The 12,884-nt window shown below is 38.1% G+C and overlaps 1 pseudogene; it reads right to left on the bottom strand.

Moving 5' to 3' along the window:
* Window positions 1-6,882: 6,882 nt before the first annotated feature.
* Window positions 6,883-10,579, bottom strand: LOC103079085 (transcription elongation factor B polypeptide 2 pseudogene; annotated as a pseudogene).
* Between the last annotated feature and the right edge of the window lie 2,305 nt (window positions 10,580-12,884).

The following is a 12,884-nucleotide window of genomic DNA, read 5'->3' on the forward strand; positions in this document are numbered from 1 at the left end:
GCATCGGCAGGCGGACTCTCAACCACTGCGCCACCAGGGAAGCCCCACCAATAATTCTTTAGTGTGTTAGAATTTACAAAGTTCTTTCACTCTTGCATACATTCTCGTTTGAATACAGCCTGATATTGGGCAGAAAGGTAGGACTAAAAATAAAGCACAGATACGAGATAGAGGTTGAACTGAAGGATCTGACTACTGCCTGAATACAGACAATGGGAAAACTATCAAAGGACTTCGGTCTGAGTTGAGAGCTATTCACCATCATCACCACCAACAACGTATTGAGGACATCCTAAGTCTTGGATCCTGTGCTAAAAATTTATATTAGATGATCTCATTTAATTCTCACAGCTATATGTGGTCACCCCACTTTACAGATGAGAAAGCTGAGGTTTAGGGAATATTAAGAAGTTTGTCCATTACATAGCTGGCAAGTGGCAGAGCCAAGACTTGTCTGAATTCAAAGCTGTCAACCACTTTAGCTTGTAGTAACTTCCATAATACTGGTCAGTGACAGGCATAGAAGCAAACTCCTTGTTTATATCCGCATGTCCTATGTAAGATATGCAGATCTTATAAAGAACTTAATTTGACTTTTTTTAGGTTATTCATTATTTGACTCAAGAATAAACAGTACTTTCTTTTAAAAATGAGCTGGGGGCCTCCCTGGTGGCACAGTGGTTGAGAGTCCGCCTGCCGATGCAGGGGATACGGGTTCGTGCCCCGGTCCGGGAGGATCCCACATGCCGCGGAGCGGCTGGGCCCGTGAGCCATGGGCGCTGAGCTTGCGCGTCTGGCAACGGGAAAGGCCACGACAGTGAGAGGCCCACATATCGAAAAAAAAAAAAAAATGAGCTGGGAGCCTTGTCAGAATTGATTATAATGGCAACAGATCCCATTTAAAGAAACTGGCAATCTCTTGCCACACTAGATTTTAATTAAAAGGGTGTACAAAAAATGGGAAGCTTTCTGCCAAAATGCTGTCGCATCATAATAATGTCACCTTCACTTCTGGACATTGTTACATGGAAAATCCTCAAGTGTCAAGGAAAGAAAACCATTTTCCTTTAACCACCTATTCACATATGACAGTATCTGTATCCCCAAAGTTATTATACACAGTCACAAAGTAATTTCCAACATGCCCGACTTTCAGCACTCCTGTATAAACTATTGTGGGGGGTTCTTCTGGAGCCTAACCTAAATCTTTCTGGCCAGTGGGACAACTTAGAAGGTTACTGCTTTAATCCACTAAGTGGACCTTGATGGCATGAAGCAATTAATGACTTGTCCAGAAGTACCCAGTCATAGCATCAAGAATAAGAATGAAACTTTCTATTGCTACATCTTTTACAACGTGATTTTTATATAAGTGTATGTGTACACTTCACATGGATTCTCTATGATTTTATTCTATGCTGTGCTTGAAATCACAGGCCAGTAAGTGAGGATTTATTCTTCTCTATGTATTTCATTTAATTACACAATTACATTCTCTCTCAAATACAGAGAGGCTGTATTTGAAATGACCTAGGCAAAGGAAGGTTTAAAGGTGGAGAGTCATATTATTATGAGCGTTTACAGTTCCTAGTTAAAATGACAAATCCACTCAGTTACATATATTAAAGAAATGATGAGCATCTTTTTTCACAAAGTAAATATTATCATGTTTCTCATCTTGTCTTTCCTTTGTATGGTGTGTTACTTATTTTATACATAAATTTGTCCTGGAGTAAGAGAGGATATAAACAACAGTATGCGTCAAAACGCTTTCTTTCCACAGAAAGAAAGCACTAGCAGCAGGGAAAAGCCTATTTAAAGAGTATTGTCATTTTGGTTGAGCAGGAAATGAATCTGCCACAAAGGGTTGGAACTCACTCTGATAGAATTGAAGGTAATTAAAATCTAATGGTAGAATCTAACCATTTAAATTGCAATTTAAGTTGATCAAATAGGATTGAAATCAGAATACCTGACAACCTTAAAATGGGACTATAAGAGATTCACTGTATGCATGTGAAATGTTTGCTTGCTCCGGATTGAAATGAACATAGCATGGATGAAATGAAATAGTTTCTAAATTTATATGACTTTTCAATAGTAGAAAAAGATGGTTGTGAGGATTTGCATCTTACAATATATAATGACGACAACTGGCATAAAAAGCTTTCAATTACAAACAAAAGACGATTAGGTATTTTCTGTTTATGAGATCTTATTATTCTAGCATGTATATTTTATTCCATAAAGTCTGAAGATGAGAGTTTTAAAATATCAAATTATATTTATTGCTGGCTTAACCTAAGTCTTCACGGTTAGGCTTAACAGTTACTCTCTCCAAGCACAGACAACTTAAAGTTGCAATGCATGTTTCCACATGTAATTATACTGTTTTTACTAAAACGTTAATATATTAAAGTAGTCTGATACATGAAGCAGAAAAAATGCCAGTTACATTTCTTATAGGAAATTAATAAAGCACAACAATACGGAATCTAATGGAAGTTTAGAGAGATTATGATTTGCCAAAGTGAATGTCAGTCTCCCAGCTTCTTCAACATTCTTTCTAACATAAAACCAATTTTTACTGCTTTGCATACTACCTGAGACCCTGGGTACAACTTACTTTGTTATCGACCACCAGATGTTCATTGTTGTTGAGGATATTATGCACTGCAGCTGCATCTGTCAGATTCCATCTTGTTCCAGATGACCAGGGAGAGGGTTTTCAGGCCTCACTGGCCATATAAAATCTAGATCTCTGAACAAGGCTGTGAATTAAAATACACCTAACAATAAAAGACAGATATGGGTTAAATCAACTTTTATTTTCTATTTCAATAGCCTTCTTTTAAATTGAAACTGTTTTCTAATTAAGGATTCTTTTATTGGTTGTATTACATTTATATGTACAGCCCCCCCACTCCTACCCCCACACACTTACATGCATTTTTAAGAACCTTAGTTTCCTGAGAATTTTGTGACTCAAGGAAATGAATGCTTCACTCATAGTAAAAGGCTCAACCACCACATAGCATAATCACATGACTTGAAGGGAAATCATTATACCAAAGGAAAAAAAGTTCCAACAGAAAGAAGAAAACCTAGGTCTCTGCATTAGGTTTACTGAAATTACAGACAAGCAAATGTTCATGAAAGACAGTGTATTTATGTATTTTTCCCATAGAAATAATGTTGAAATTGAGAGCTGTGCTCTTGGAAAGAGACTTGGCATAAAAGTAAGGCTAGCTTAGACCAATGATATCATTTAAAGAAAGCATAAAATTCTTCCATATATTTAATACTAAAATTCTGCTCAGAGTCCAATAAAATGAGCATAAATATCCTATACACACTGATTATACAAGAGGGCACTCTATTCTATAAAGGCTACATGCTGCACATAAATAAAATTGTGCTATAGTATAAATTAAAACTACTTAAAATTAATATGCTAGTTATAATAAAGATTAAACATTTAATTAACAATATTTTTGCTTGCCTTCTTAGAAATTTTATGATTTGAATGGACTGGGTCACTTAAATTGCTGTCTAGGGAAGTTTGAAATGACTCTTTTTCTCCTCAGTAGATTCCCTGTCTTGACCCACATGATCCCGGCTGTAAGATTCTGAGACTGTTCAGCAGACTATAGCGTAAGAGAAGTAAGCACGGTTAAGAATCCACATGCACTGGCTTCCCCGGAGGAGGTCAACCAACTAAAACTAAAAATCAAACCTGGGTCAGACTTAGATGTGATCTGGGCTGGTGTAAAATTCCATGGGGAGAAGAGACCCCAAAGAGGAATCTTCCAATACTGGTGACACCTTTGGTCAGGAGCACTGCAGCTCATAATTCTAGTTTGTAGCAGGACAGGACCTGGTAGCAACTGATAGGAGTAGAGGCAGAGAAAAGCGCTGTGCAGGCTGTCAGCAAAGTGAAGAACAAGTCAGGGATTAGAACTGAAGTCCAGTCATGAGAGGTGACAAATAACAGGAAAGAGGGCAGCCTGATGGACACACAGATGTCCAGGGAGTTCCCAGAGATCCAGAGGCAATGAGTCTGAGAAGTAGCAAGACAAACTTAAGACCCTATCATCACGACCCTGATGGAGAAGGGGCCCCTATTACTGCCAGGTTCCTTGGCTCCAAAATGGATCTGTAGTAACCTGCAGTTCAGCAGCCTGAACCTCTAATGTCATTCAGTGCTCAAAAATCGAGTTCTTGTTTTCAGAGTGTAATCTTGGTGGTTGATAAACATTCTTTCCAACAAATAAATCTGGTAATATACAACACATTTACAGCAGTGTCTAGAGCTTTAAGTTTTTGAAAAAGAGGAAAACCTTCTGAACTTGGTCCTTCTACTTACTTATTTCATACTTGTTAAATAGTTTGTTCTTCTCACTCATCTCACCCTACTAAGAGCATGAAGGCTGCTAAAGAAGATACAAATAGGAAGCTGGAGGATGTTTGGAAAGGAGGAACAGTAGTCATACTCCTCTACCTTGACTCTATGCTATTTGGGGAGGTGTTTATGGTTTGATTATATGTGTAAGGTCTTGAGGCTTCTCATTTCACTTTTTGGAATCTCATTTACTATCTCATTTTATTTACAACACTCTAACATGAATACAGAAAGAATTATTATTATCCCTGTTTTACAGATTAGGAAACTAACTTGGAGTAGAAGTGGTAAATGAAATCTGTCTTCAAAAACCTGAGGCAGAGATCTAACTGTGCTCAAGTCCTTTCACATAGTATATCTTCAAAAATATTTGCTGAATGAATGGGTGAATAGATGATTTTTTTCCACTAAAGTACTATTTTTAGGGCACAAGTAGGATAAGGAAGAGAAGTGAAGTTACAACAGGGCTGAGGAATGAAGTTAACAGTAATAGCTAACATTAATGGCATGCTTACTCTCTGTCAGTCATTTGAGAAACATCTTATACTCATTTATTCCTTAGAACAACTTGTGAAGGTAAGTGGTAGTATTTTTCACATTGAACACATGAGGAAAACACAAAATATATTTCAGAGCTGGGATTCAAACCCAGGTATACTGACCCACAGTCCATGCTCTTAACCTCCCACCACACTATGTAGAAACAAAATTAAGTCAGAAATCACAATAATGGCCAAGAACAGGTGCAACAGTGAGGAAATGAGGATAAGTGGAAGCTCTAATATCTACCAAGTGCCAGGCCTTTCCATAGATTATCCCTAGTGCTCAAATTAACCCGAAAAGTTGGTATGAGAATCTTCACTTCATAGATAAGGACGCTGAAGTTCAAAGAAGCTAAATGACTTCCTCAAAGTCATACAGCTAACAAGTGACAACTGATTCAAATCAAGTCTTTTTGATTCCAAAGCACAGAGTTTTTTTTCTATATAGAATATTTCTAGAGACCAAATCTACACAATCTAGACCACAGAAATCTTCCATGTCCTGGAGCATTCTCTGTCCTTAAGGAATATGGTACAGAGGAATTCAGGGATGTACATGTCTTTGACCAAAGAACCATCTTTCTCAATCTGCAACATTCATCCCTTCACTAAGCATATAAAATACTAAACATAGATGATAAACAAGGAGAAATGAGGGAGAAAGTACACCACTGCCCAGCCAGGTCAGCTGAATCAGCCCTGGTGATCATAAATGATGGATAAGTGTAACCATTTGGGTCAAAGTGCTATACATAATAGAGGATTTCATAATAGAGGTGTATTTCCAGCTCTAGACACTAGGTAGTATGGCTCCCTCTTTCTGTTTGGGGATATACAGATACTTCCATATATCTGTGGTGATCTCTTTTCAGCTTTCTGGAATTGCCTTCAGTCTTATTCCAGAGCAGTGGTTCTCAAACTTTAGCATGCAGCAGAATCAACTGGAGGGCTTGCTAAACAGAAAATAGAGGGCTCCACCCCCAGAGTTTCTGATTGAGTAGATCTGGACTGGGTTCTGAGAAACTGCATTTCTAACAAGTTACTGGGTAAGGCTGATGGTGAAGGTCAGGGGATCATATATCCAGGACTAAGGTTCTAGAGTTATTGTAAGTTTCCAATTTATTTCTCTTTACTTTAAACCAATGCCGGCCATAATATACCAGCTCTCAGGAATGAGCAACCTGTTTTACAAGCAATGTGCTCAATTCCTTGACTTCAAGGCCCCCAGGAAGCTCTATGTACTGATTTGCAGAGCTTCTGCATTTCATACTCAGTTCCACATTTTCCCAGAGCATAGAAAGCACAAATAAAGATGATATCTAAGATAAAAGTTAAAAACAATAATGCCTATACCTTTGCAATTTATGCACAGGTCCTCAAAACTCAATTTCGTCCTACACGGTTTAGATTCCCCAGGCTAGCCCTGCATAATCAATATAATCTAGAAAGCTTCACCTAATCAATACTGTAGAACTTGTTCCTTTTTCTGCCAATATCAGATAGAAATAAGGTTTTGCTCATGTTTTACAAATGAGTTTTTTTAAAAATTATTTTCATAACCTCACTGTGAGCCTTAGACTTCTAGTTGTCAGAGCTCAGCTAGGGAAAGCTGTAACTGTTTCATTTGACAGTTCCTTTGGAACAATTATTTAATGTGAGCATTATTTAAATGTGAGAGGAGAATGCATATATCTTGGTGTGGTTTTAAAATTTAGCCTCAACATCTTATCTTCCATTTACATTTAAAACAGCACATTATTCTTTGCTTCTTGGCTTCCACTTAGAGTTAGCACAGAGTTCAGATATTGGGGGAAGTCATTTAAACTGACGAGCAAAAGATGATAACACATTTTTCTTTCTTCAGATGGGATTAAGAGAATAACATCTCTTTTTTTTCTTTTTTGGACACCCAAATTTCTTTTGTGGAGGGAGGGTCTCTCACTGCACATCTTGTTCATGGGTTCTGCTTCCTGAGTCCTGCGGCTTCATCCCATGCGGCAGCTCGGGTGGGTTGGAGAAGGGCTCGACGCGTAGGGCCTCAAATGCTTCATCTGCTCAGAAGGCTAGTCCCACAGTAGCTGGAGCCTGAGGCCCTGCTGTCTGACTGGTGAAGCCACACTCGCCCAATGTCTTACCGTCCGGAAGCTTGCCGTCCTTGTACAGCCGCTCGCTGCTCGTCCAGCGGCCGCCTGAGGATGTCCTCTACGATGAGCTTCAGCTCGAACACGGTGCTTGACTCCTTGGCGTCCGTGAACACGGCGGTCTTGCGAGGAACGCAGCCATCGCAGCGGCTACTTCTCCCTCTAGACGCTCCAGAGCAGCCGTGCTCCGCCCCCTTCCCAGCAACCCGGGCACTGGACCCAGCATGACCCGCGCCAGGGCGGCCCCACCCCGCGACCCCAGGGCTCCGTGATTCTCTTAATCCCATTTAAAGAAAGAAAAATGTTTTAAACTGAGGCAAAATGTGATCCCAGTTGACAATTTAGGAAAAACCACACAGTCTTTAAGGCATTATTTCAAACCCTCTGGGTATGTACAAAGTTACTTACACTGGTTGCCATTCTGAGGAAAGATCCCTTTTTGAGAAAAAAATTTAACTCAAAAGAGTTCATAAATTAGCGCGGGAAAGCTGCTACAACCTTTCTCCTCAAACCTGCAGGAATTCGGACCTTATAGATGTATTTACAGTGGAGTCCTGGCCACCCTTTCCAAGGGATACTGAGTAGGGCATGGAGGGAATACCAAGAGTCTCCAAAGCAATTATCACTGTTCTGATGAGGTGATGGTGTGAGGCGAAAATGCACAGGAAATGGTTATTTGTTTACTTCAAAATATGAGTAGTGTTCAACTAAGGGGGCTAATCTGGAGAATTTCTGTATCTGTTTCATATGCCAGGCAGTGACATTATACTTATTCTGGAAATTGCCTTTATGTACAAATAGCATTCATTACATGCAGCTTTTGTCAACTCTAAAGGGCAAAGGAAAAACAGATTATTAGTAAAATTAAAAAAAAAAAACACTGGTATGTATTTTTTTCCTCAGGGTGAGAGGGAAAATGCCTGGATGTTGTTTTCAAACATTCCAGCCATCAACTCCAGAGAGCATGGACGAACATAATTTTCACTGATGACAATAATGAAGATGATAATGCTTTTCAGCATTTCCCAGAGCATAAACTCGGTTTGAATGTGAGCCTGGCTCTGTGACCATAACGAATGCTAGTGATATGGGAAAAACAAATGCACGAATGAAAAACAGTGAGTCAGATAGCTTATTCATTTCTGTCAATAGAATCCAGAATTCCCCAGATCTTCTTAGTGTCTGCCATTGTATAATCTTAAGTGCATTGCACACCATTTGCATGTTGAATAAAATGTTAGAATTGCTTTGGAATAAATAAAGCAGTTACATTCCACTGTCTCTCAGAAAGGTTTAGATTTTTGTTTTCTTCCTACATGCTCATTAGATTAAGTGCAAAGAATTTTTTTTTTCAGTAGATGAAGTTGAGAATTCATGCACCTATGTCAATAATCTAGACAAAACACTTTGCTCAACTTCCAAATTACCAGACCACTAAAATTACTTTCTCATTTAAATTATCTGGATACTTTCTCAAAAAAAAGAAAGAAAAGAAAAAAGAAAACATTCTAGAAATTAGTAGTATAAGAAGATTAATATCAAAACCAACTATTTTTCCTAACTGACCATAGTTAACTTTTCTATCAGTTTCCTTCGTGTCTTTTTTCTGTGTGAGCTCATATTATATATACAGTTCTGTATTCGCTTTTTTCTTTTCATGTTATAGCATAAGCATTTTCCATTTGGGTAAAGGCTTTTTATAACTGATTTTAGTGTTTACATATCATTATAGCACAGCAAAGGACCATAATACATCTAAGAATTCTGTATTTGGAAACATTTAAGTGGCATCTAATATTTTTTATTAAAAATAATAGTGATAAACATCCTTGTACATACATCAATGTATCTCATGTTTTAAAGCTGTGAGTAAATGATGACATGACTTGAGTAACATAGGTTTAAGTCAGATCCTCTGATGATAGCTGGCACATGGACACCCACAGTACATTTCTGAGACACCTGTGCTGGTAGTGTGATGATGTGACTAAGTTCTGGCAAGTTAAATAATGAGAGAAAGTCTCCTGTGGCAGCTTCCAGGAAATTTCCTTAAACTATTGATGTGTGTATGTCCTTTGCCTCTATTTTTGGACCTTTCTCCATCTTGGACCACAAGACAAGGGCTACAGACCAGGGATGGTGAAGTGTGAAATAAGAGAAATTCTCATTATGGATCCATTGACAAACTGGAAAGAAAGCATTAAAGTTTTGATAAATCTTTTAATGAGATAGTGAATCACCTCTGTTCCATATTGCGTTTTGAGAGTGAGGGTGATGGAAAAACTAATTGTGATTTATCTTTATAGAATTTAAGAGAAATAACTGGGTTCAATTCTCTCTCAGTGGGCATTCTGCCATCTCATTTTATGAACAACAAAATATATGTTAGCAAAACAATAGCTTTTAAAATAAAATCAGTTCCAATTCCCAAGTGGTAAATAATTTCTAAAGTTAGAAAACTACACGCAAAGGGAGAAATGGCTTCAGGACCTGTATAACTTTAAGTCAGAGTTGCATGAAATTGTCAAACCCAAACGCTCCCAGGATCTTCCAGTGTTAGTTGATTAGCCAAATGAGGAGGATTATTCAGTAATAGATTGTTCAGTAATATTCAGTAATAGATTGTGCTTTGGGCATTGCTAACACAGCTATGCTCCTGATGAAAACTAACCTCAACATTTGATCCAAGTTCCCTTTGACTAAACCTCCATATAATGATGTAACTTCTCTTTTCAACATAGAAAATGAAAGGGAAAATTGAGATAATTATGTTGGCAATTTAAGTAAAACAAAAAATATCCAGATACTTGAGGTAAAAGGGAATTGGAGGTTTGAACTATGCAGATAACAATCTGAGTTCTCAATTTCACTTCGCCAAGAATACAAAGCATTTTTTAAATGAAGTTTATTGAACAGAGATTTCCAAATATTGTGTCTAGTACCCAAACCAATTCTCTCCTTGCTATCTCAGCAAAAAGTGGTATTAATCAAGGCAATTTTAGTTCTCCTGTATTATTCAAATTTGTAAAGAGCAGGCAAGATATTCTCACAAACATGAAAGTATTACTTATATTTATCCAGTTTCCACTTCCTTTGAGTCTCTGGAGGAGACAAGTCACCATCATGACTTGGGTAACAGCTACCAGAGATTTGTTTTTGTCTTCTACCAGTGAACTCATGCCCTCTGAGAAGCTGCCTCTCCTCCCAGGGTTCAACACTTTCCTTGTTGTATTTGCCCCCTATTATCTCTGCTTTGCTGTTTTATGCTTTTCACTGCTTCTGGCCTGTTGTCGTTGCTGATGACATCACTCATTCCACTCCTTGGCCACCCACCCCCTCAATACCAACCCTGCAGGACGTAGGTCCAATCAGTACTTTGATGCCAGGCCTCCTTCTGCCCTGTTTCTCATGATAAGGAGAGATAATTCAGCATAATTTCCAAGCACATCACTTCCCACCCACTCATAGCCCTGTCTTTTCTCTGTTTGATCCATACTTTTAGCTAATATGAAAGAGGACCCTCGGCTCACAAGCCCTTACCTCTAGACATTAAATATTTCAAAGTAATTTCAAGAGAAGATTATCAAATTTTATAATATTTTTATTTATTCATTCCCTTAATATGGCTGGGTTCATTAGGACATTTTATATTTTAGTAGTGTGACACATAATAATGGTGTGTTTGCAAGTTTACCAGCTGTGATGGTTCATTTTGTGTCAACTTGACTGGGCCACGTGTTGCCCACACATTTGGTCAAACATTATTCTGGGTGTGTCTGTAGGATGTTTCTGGATGAGACCTAACATTTGAATACATGAGTAAAGCAGACTGCCCTCTCTAATGTGAGTGGACCCTATTTATTCAGTTGAAAATCAGAATAGAACAAAAAGTCTAACTCTCCCATGACTACGAGAAATTCCTCCTGCCTGATTGCCTTTCCAACTGGGACACTGGTTTAGTCCTTCCTTCGGACTAGAACTGAAATAAGAGCTCTTCTGGGGCTTGCGCCTGCTGACTTTCAGTCTGGAAACACATCACCAGCTCTCCTGTGTCTCCAGCTTGCCCACTGCAGATCTTGGGACTTGTCAGCCTCCATAATAATGAAAGCTAATCCCTTAAAATAAATCTCTTTATATGCATACATCCTATTAGTTCTTTTTCTCTGGGGAACCCTAATACACCAGCCAATCCTGGTACTTATTTTGTTTACTACCCAAGTATATACTTTTCTAAATTACAAATTTGGATTGTTTTGTATTAAATGTCTCTCCGCTTGTAAATAATTGAGGAACTTCATTTTCAAAAGCAATTGATCTATGGTCAGCTTCCTGTTTTCCTTATAAATATAAAATGAAAGCAAATGTGTACTAGCCTAATAGCCTCTATCATCTTGACAGAAGGCTCTCCATCCTGTTACAGTTCTTGCCTGCCAAGTGCTCTGAGAATCCTTCAAACTACACCTTGTGTGTGTTCACAAATGTCTCCCATATACTTCTGCTCTTTTCTCACTTCTAGAAGTTCACTGCCTTACATTTTCCACAGCTAACAATGCCCCTTCATGGACCATCATGTCTGTGATGCTCCCAAAGCTAAGTGCCAATACTTGATGACCCAGACTAATACTCAGTTCTGTAAGATTGGATTCTCCCTAAGTGAGGAAAAGGATTTCTCCTCAACTCTTTGTCATATTCCAAAACAAGTGGTGGCAGCCAGACCCTGACGGAACTGTCATGAGAGACTATGCAACTCTGGGCAGAAGCTGAGCTCCTGTCTTTCCAGTTTTTACTTTCCCCTCAAAGTTTTAAAAATCGTAGGCTCAGTTTTAGTCAGAGCTCAGACGCAAGGTAAAGTACTTCTTTACCCTCAGCTGGTCTCATGAATATGCTCCCAACACAGGGCGGTGGAAGTTCAGTGTGGAGAGGGCAGGCTTCATCTAGCCTAGAGCTACTGCCCTTCCCAGTTGCATTAGGCAGCTTATTTTAAGTTTAACCTTTCTTAATGTTTGTGAAAGTAGGAATAGAATGGTGAGAGTAGGATGGAGATATATCTTAAAAACAAAAAAAATAAAAAACAAAAAAATCATTGTTTTAAAGATATCACTTACAATTATTTTATTGAACAATCATCTTTTACATGTCATCAGACCTTACCCCTGAAATGCAAAAAACAGTTTGAGGTATTAAAACTGAAGGAATATTTGCACATATTTTGTAAGGTTTTCACACTATAGTAACTGGAATATTCAGTATAACTAAATACTACATATAACTGCAGGTTTATAAGAACAAAGCTATTTAAAGCAAACATGGTTTGCCTCATTATAGCTTTGGACATCCCACTTATGTTATAAAGGTGGCAAAAAATAATATGAGATTTAAGTTACTTGCAAACTGGCATGTGCATTATTCAGTTTTAGAAAATGGTGTATAGAATTTAACGGGTTAATAGCTGAAACAGTAACTATCCCCAAAGCACAAAAATCAAACTGACAAACCAGTTTCAATGATATAATGTACTATTCACAGGATTTAATCCTTGGATCAATGGCAATTCACTTAAAGTATCTGAAAGAGATTTACCAGAATATTTCAATACTATCCCTGTACATGGAGGGTCACATAAGTAGCATGGTCCATATTTTTTTCTGTAAGATTTCCCCCTTTAAATCAGTGATTAAATTGCTAGCACTGATAAAGTTCAGAATGGTCACTTCAAAGTTACTTTGAAGTAACATGAGGAAGAGGAGATTGGCTTTTTAAGTGTTTGTGACTCTATTATATTGAAGAAATTATCAGGAG

The sequence above is a fragment of the Lipotes vexillifer genome, unplaced genomic scaffold, assembly GCF_000442215.2.
Source record: "Lipotes vexillifer unplaced genomic scaffold, Lipotes_vexillifer_v1.1 scaffold772, whole genome shotgun sequence".
Classification (NCBI taxonomy): Eukaryota; Metazoa; Chordata; class Mammalia; order Artiodactyla; family Lipotidae; genus Lipotes; species Lipotes vexillifer.